The 5,000-nt window shown below is 46.8% G+C and overlaps 14 non-coding genes and 3 pseudogenes across 14 annotated transcripts; all 17 read right to left on the bottom strand.

The window, feature by feature from the left end:
* Positions 1 to 27: 27 nt before the first annotated feature.
* On the bottom strand, positions 28 to 146 carry LOC146235694 (5S ribosomal RNA). The gene has a single exon (XR_014741319.1). It is a non-coding gene; the product is annotated as a 5S ribosomal RNA (ribosomal RNA).
* Positions 147 to 330: 184 nt separating this feature from the next.
* On the bottom strand, positions 331 to 449 carry LOC146235693 (5S ribosomal RNA). Its single transcript, XR_014741315.1, has one exon. It is a non-coding gene; the product is annotated as a 5S ribosomal RNA (ribosomal RNA).
* A 186-nt stretch (positions 450 to 635) lies between these two features.
* LOC146235692 (5S ribosomal RNA) lies at positions 636 to 744 on the bottom strand (annotated as a pseudogene).
* Positions 745 to 922: 178 nt separating this feature from the next.
* On the bottom strand, positions 923 to 1,041 carry LOC146235691 (5S ribosomal RNA). The gene has a single exon (XR_014741459.1). It is a non-coding gene; the product is annotated as a 5S ribosomal RNA (ribosomal RNA).
* Positions 1,042 to 1,215: 174 nt separating this feature from the next.
* Positions 1,216 to 1,334, bottom strand: LOC146235690 (5S ribosomal RNA). The gene has a single exon (XR_014741377.1). It is a non-coding gene; the product is annotated as a 5S ribosomal RNA (ribosomal RNA).
* Positions 1,335 to 1,522: 188 nt separating this feature from the next.
* LOC146235689 (5S ribosomal RNA) lies at positions 1,523 to 1,641 on the bottom strand. Its single transcript, XR_014741236.1, has one exon. It is a non-coding gene; the product is annotated as a 5S ribosomal RNA (ribosomal RNA).
* A 172-nt stretch (positions 1,642 to 1,813) lies between these two features.
* On the bottom strand, positions 1,814 to 1,932 carry LOC146235688 (5S ribosomal RNA). Its single transcript, XR_014741235.1, has one exon. It is a non-coding gene; the product is annotated as a 5S ribosomal RNA (ribosomal RNA).
* A 184-nt stretch (positions 1,933 to 2,116) lies between these two features.
* Positions 2,117 to 2,235, bottom strand: LOC146235687 (5S ribosomal RNA). Its single transcript, XR_014741314.1, has one exon. It is a non-coding gene; the product is annotated as a 5S ribosomal RNA (ribosomal RNA).
* Positions 2,236 to 2,421: 186 nt separating this feature from the next.
* Positions 2,422 to 2,530, bottom strand: LOC146235686 (5S ribosomal RNA; annotated as a pseudogene).
* A 178-nt stretch (positions 2,531 to 2,708) lies between these two features.
* On the bottom strand, positions 2,709 to 2,827 carry LOC146235685 (5S ribosomal RNA). The gene has a single exon (XR_014741458.1). It is a non-coding gene; the product is annotated as a 5S ribosomal RNA (ribosomal RNA).
* Positions 2,828 to 3,001: 174 nt separating this feature from the next.
* On the bottom strand, positions 3,002 to 3,120 carry LOC146235684 (5S ribosomal RNA). Its single transcript, XR_014741376.1, has one exon. It is a non-coding gene; the product is annotated as a 5S ribosomal RNA (ribosomal RNA).
* Positions 3,121 to 3,304: 184 nt separating this feature from the next.
* LOC146235683 (5S ribosomal RNA) lies at positions 3,305 to 3,423 on the bottom strand. Its single transcript, XR_014741234.1, has one exon. It is a non-coding gene; the product is annotated as a 5S ribosomal RNA (ribosomal RNA).
* A 172-nt stretch (positions 3,424 to 3,595) lies between these two features.
* LOC146235682 (5S ribosomal RNA) lies at positions 3,596 to 3,714 on the bottom strand. The gene has a single exon (XR_014741375.1). It is a non-coding gene; the product is annotated as a 5S ribosomal RNA (ribosomal RNA).
* A 194-nt stretch (positions 3,715 to 3,908) lies between these two features.
* On the bottom strand, positions 3,909 to 4,027 carry LOC146235681 (5S ribosomal RNA). The gene has a single exon (XR_014741232.1). It is a non-coding gene; the product is annotated as a 5S ribosomal RNA (ribosomal RNA).
* A 180-nt stretch (positions 4,028 to 4,207) lies between these two features.
* Positions 4,208 to 4,326, bottom strand: LOC146235680 (5S ribosomal RNA). The gene has a single exon (XR_014741313.1). It is a non-coding gene; the product is annotated as a 5S ribosomal RNA (ribosomal RNA).
* Positions 4,327 to 4,512: 186 nt separating this feature from the next.
* On the bottom strand, positions 4,513 to 4,621 carry LOC146235679 (5S ribosomal RNA; annotated as a pseudogene).
* Positions 4,622 to 4,795: 174 nt separating this feature from the next.
* On the bottom strand, positions 4,796 to 4,914 carry LOC146235678 (5S ribosomal RNA). Its single transcript, XR_014741456.1, has one exon. It is a non-coding gene; the product is annotated as a 5S ribosomal RNA (ribosomal RNA).
* Positions 4,915 to 5,000: the final 86 nt, after the last annotated feature.

The following is a 5,000-nucleotide window of genomic DNA, read 5'->3' as shown; positions in this document are numbered from 1 at the left end:
TTCAGTTTCTAAGTGAATGAGCAAAAGAGCATACAGCACCTGGTATTCCCAGGCGGTCTCCCATCCAAGTACTAACCAGGCCCGACCCTGCTTAGCTTCCGAGATCAGACGAGATCGGGCGTGGCCAGGCTGGTATGGCCGTACGAAATAAGTTGACAACCATAGGCTACTTATCCATATACAGATTTAGCAATTGACAATGCAAGGTGGTCTCTCTCTCTCTCTCTCTCTCTCTCTCTCGTGTCAAAATGAAAACAGCTTCCAGCCCCTTTCATGAAGGACTACTTGTGCATATTGCAAGATTTCAGTTTCTAAGTGAATGAGCAAAAGAGCATACAGCACCTGGTATTCCCAGGCGGTCTCCCATCCAAGTACTATCCAGGCCCGACCCTGCTTAGCTTCCGAGATCAGACGAGATCGGGCGTTGCCAGGCTGGTATGGCCGTACGAAATAAGTTGACAACCATAGGCTACTTATCCATATACAGATTTAGCAATTGACAATGCAAGGTAGTCTCTCTCTCTCTCTCTCTCTCTCTCTCTCTCGTGTCAAAATGAAAACAGCTTCCAGCCCCTTTCATGAAGGACTACTTGTGCATATTGCAAGATTTCAGTTTCTAAGTGAATGAGCAAAAGAGCATACAGCACCTGGTATTCCCAGGCGGTCTCCCATCCAAGTACTAACCAGGCCCAACCCTGCTTAGCTTCCGAGATCAGGCGTTGCCAGGCTGGTATGGCCGTACGAAATAAGTTGACAACCATAGGCTACTTATCCATATACAGATTTAGCAATTGACAATGCAAGGTGGTCTCTCTCTCTCTCTCTCTCTCTCGTGTCAAAATGAAAACAGCTTCCAGCCCCTTTCATGAAGGACTACTTGTGCATATTGCAAGATTTCAGTTTCTAAGTGAATGAGCAAAAGAGCATACAGCACCTGGTATTCCCAGGCGGTCTCCCATCCAAGTACTAACCAGGCCCGACCCTGCTTAGCTTCCGAGATCAGACGAGATCGGGCGTTGCCAGGCTGGTATGGCCGTACTAAATAAGTTGACAACCATAGGCTACTTATCCATATACAGATTTAGCAATTGACAATGCAAGGTGGTCTCTCTCTCTCTCTCTCTCGTGTCAAAATGAAAACAGCTTCCAGCCCCTTTCATGAATGACTACTTGTGCATATTGCAAGATTTCAGTTTCTAAGTGAATGAGCAAAAGAGCATACAGCACCTAGTATTCCCAGGCGGTCTCCCATCCAAGTACTAACCAGGCCCGACCCTGCTTAGCTTCCGAGATCAGACGAGATCGGGCGTTGCCAGGCTGGTATGGCCGTACGAAATAAGTTGACAACCATAGGCTACTTATCCATATACAGATTTAGCAATTGACAATGCAAGGTGGTCTCTCTCTCTCTCTCTCTCTCTCTCTCTCTCTCGTGTCAAAATGAAAACATCTTCCAGCCCCTTTCATGAAGGACTACTTGTGCATATTGCAAGATTTCAGTTTCTAAGTGAATGAGCAAAAGAGCATACAGCACCTGGTATTCCCAGGCGGTCTCCCATCCAAGTACTAACCAGGCCCGACCCTGCTTAGCTTCCGAGATCAGACGAGATCGGGCGTTGCCAGGCTGGTATGGCCGTACGAAATAAGTTGACAACCATAGGCTACTTATCCATATACAGATTTAACAATTGACAATGCAAGGTAGTCTCTCTCTCTCTCTCTCGTGTCAAAATGAAAACAGCTTCCAGCCCCTTTCATGAAGGACTACTTGTGCATATTGCAAGATTTCAGTTTCTAAGTGAATGAGCAAAAGAGCATACAGCACCTGGTATTCCCAGGCGGTCTCCCATCCAAGTACTAACCAGGCCCGACCCTGCTTAGCTTCCGAGATCAGACGAGATCGGGCGTTGCCAGGCTGGTATGGCCGTACGAAATAAGTTGACAACCATAGGCTACTTATCCATATACAGATTTAGCAATTGACAATGCAAGGGGGTCTCTCTCTCTCTCTCTCTCTCTCTCTCTCGTGTCAAAATGAAAACAGCTTCCAGCCCCTTTCATGAAGGACTACTTGTGCATATTGCAAGATTTCAGTTTCTAAGTGAATGAGCAAAAGAGCATACAGCACCTGGTATTCCCAGGCGGTCTCCCATCCAAGTACTATCCAGGCCCGACCCTGCTTAGCTTCCGAGATCAGACGAGATCGGGCGTTGCCAGGCTGGTATGGCCGTACGAAATAAGTTGACAACCATAGGCTACTTATCCATATACAGATTTAGCAATTGACAATGCAAGGTAGTCTCTCTCTCTCTCTCTCTCTCTCTCTCTCTCGTGTCAAAATGAAAACAGCTTCCAGCCCCTTTCATGAAGGACTACTTGTGCATATTGCAAGATTTCAGTTTCTAAGTGAATGAGCAAAAGAGCATACAGCACCTGGTATTCCCAGGCGGTCTCCCATCCAAGTACTAACCAGGCCCAACCCTGCTTAGCTTCCGAGATCAGGCGTTGCCAGGCTGGTATGGCCGTACGAAATAAGTTGACAACCATAGGCTACTTATCCATATACAGATTTAGCAATTGACAATGCAAGGTGGTCTCTCTCTCTCTCTCTCTCTCTCGTGTCAAAATGAAAACAGCTTCCAGCCCCTTTCATGAAGGACTACTTGTGCATATTGCAAGATTTCAGTTTCTAAGTGAATGAGCAAAAGAGCATACAGCACCTGGTATTCCCAGGCGGTCTCCCATCCAAGTACTAACCAGGCCCGACCCTGCTTAGCTTCCGAGATCAGACGAGATCGGGCGTTGCCAGGCTGGTATGGCCGTACTAAATAAGTTGACAACCATAGGCTACTTATCCATATACAGATTTAGCAATTGACAATGCAAGGTGGTCTCTCTCTCTCTCTCTCTCGTGTCAAAATGAAAACAGCTTCCAGCCCCTTTCATGAATGACTACTTGTGCATATTGCAAGATTTCAGTTTCTAAGTGAATGAGCAAAAGAGCATACAGCACCTAGTATTCCCAGGCGGTCTCCCATCCAAGTACTAACCAGGCCCGACCCTGCTTAGCTTCCGAGATCAGACGAGATCGGGCGTTGCCAGGCTGGTATGGCCGTACGAAATAAGTTGACAACCATAGGCTACTTATCCATATACAGATTTAGCAATTGACAATGCAAGGTGGTCTCTCTCTCTCTCTCTCTCTCTCTCTCTCGTGTCAAAATGAAAACATCTTCCAGCCCCTTTCATGAAGGACTACTTGTGCATATTGCAAGATTTCAGTTTCTAAGTGAATGAGCAAAAGAGCATACAGCACCTGGTATTCCCAGGCGGTCTCCCATCCAAGTACTAACCAGGCCCGACCCTGCTTAGCTTCCGAGATCAGACGAGATCGGGCGTTGCCAGGCTGGTATGGCCGTACGAAATAAGTTGACAACCATAGGCTACTTATCCATATACAGATTTAACAATTGACAATGCAAGGTAGTCTCTCTCTCTCTCTCTCGTGTCAAAATGAAAACAGCTTCCAGCCCCTTTCATGAAGGACTACTTGTGCATATTGCAAGATTTCAGTTTCTAAGTGAATGAGCAAAAGAGCATACAGCACCTAGTATTCCCAGGCGGTCTCCCATCCAAGTACTAACCAGGCCCGACCCTGCTTAGCTTCCGAGATCAGACGAGATCGGGCGTTGCCAGGCTGGTATGGCCGTACGAAATAAGTTGACAACCATAGGCTACTTATCCATATACAGATTTAGCAATTGACAATGCAAGGTGGTCTCTCTCTCTCTCTCTCTCTCTCTCTCTCTCTCTCTCTCGTGTCAAAATGAAAACAGCTTCCAGCCCCTTTCATGAATGACTACTTGTGCATATTGCAAGATTTCAGTTTCTAAGTGAATGAGCAAAAGAGCATACAGCACCTGGTATTCCCAGGCGGTCTCCCATCCAAGTACTAACCAGGCCCGACCCTGCTTAGCTTCCGAGATCAGACGAGATCGGGCGTTGCCAGGCTGGTATGGCCGTACGAAATAAGTTGACAACCATAGGCTACTTATCCATATACAGATTTAGCAATTGACAATGCAAGGTGGTCTCTCTCTCTCTCTCTCTCTCTCTCGTGTCAAAATGAAAACAGCTTCCAGCCCCTTTCATGAAGGACTACTTGTGCATATTGCAAGATTTCAGTTTCTAAGTGAATGAGCAAAAGAGCATACAGCACCTGGTATTCCCAGGCGGTCTCCCATCCAAGTACTATCCAGGCCCGACCCTGCTTAGCTTCCGAGATCAGACGAGATCGGGCGTTGCCAGGCTGGTATGGCCGTACGAAATAAGTTGACAACCATAGGCTACTTATCCATATACAGATTTAGCAATTGACAATGCAAGGTAGTCTCTCTCTCTCTCTCTCTCTCTCTCTCTCTCGTGTCAAAATGAAAACAGCTTCCAGCCCCTTTCATGAAGGACTACTTGTGCATATTGCAAGATTTCAGTTTCTAAGTGAATGAGCAAAAGAGCATACAGCACCTGGTATTCCCAGGCGGTCTCCCATCCAAGTACTAACCAGGCCCAACCCTGCTTAGCTTCCGAGATCAGGCGTTGCCAGGCTGGTATGGCCGTACGAAATAAGTTGACAACCATAGGCTACTTATCCATATACAGATTTAGCAATTGACAATGCAAGGTGGTCTCTCTCTCTCTCTCTCTCGTGTCAAAATGAAAACAGCTTCCAGCCCCTTTCATGAAGGACTACTTGTGCATATTGCAAGATTTCAGTTTCTAAGTGAATGAGCAAAAGAGCATACAGCACCTGGTATTCCCAGGCGGTCTCCCATCCAAGTACTAACCAGGCCCGACCCTGCTTAGCTTCCGAGATCAGACGAGATCGGGCGTTGCCAGGCTGGTATGGCCGTACTAAATAAGTTGACAACCATAGGCTACTTATCCATATACAGATTTAGCAATTGACAATGCAAGGTGGTCTCTCTCTCTCTCTCTCTCTC

This window comes from Hypomesus nipponensis, chromosome 22, assembly GCF_054491055.1.
Source record: "Hypomesus nipponensis isolate SF chromosome 22, ASM5449105v1, whole genome shotgun sequence".
NCBI lineage: Eukaryota > Metazoa > Chordata > Actinopteri > Osmeriformes > Osmeridae > Hypomesus > Hypomesus nipponensis.
The sequence above is the reverse complement of the archived record's forward strand: the minus strand, read 5'-3'. Positions and strand labels throughout refer to the sequence as shown.